We start from the raw sequence: 329 nt of genomic DNA on the forward strand, positions 1-329 counted from the left end.
ATTATCAAGCCCATTATCGCCGCATTAGCGGCAGTTTTCTGCTGCTAAACCGGCGATAATTTTAACGCCGTCCTTGATAATATGCCCCCAATTGTGTTATAGGTAATACCTGAAAAAAGAATTGCATCTGCAATCGCAAGGACTCATTTAATTCCAATTGTATGAAAAGGCTTTGACCCCTCCCTATGACAAATTGTTTCCTATAAGATGCGGTTTAACAAATAAACATGCATTTAAAACTTTAAAAAGAAATTACATAGACTTGAACTGCACGCATCAAAGGAGAGTTAGGTAACGATAATTTTAAAGTGTATGAAAGACACAATAAA

Source organism: Triturus cristatus, chromosome 2_2 (assembly GCF_964204655.1).
Source record: "Triturus cristatus chromosome 2_2, aTriCri1.1, whole genome shotgun sequence".
In the NCBI taxonomy this organism is placed as follows: Eukaryota; Metazoa; Chordata; class Amphibia; order Caudata; family Salamandridae; genus Triturus; species Triturus cristatus.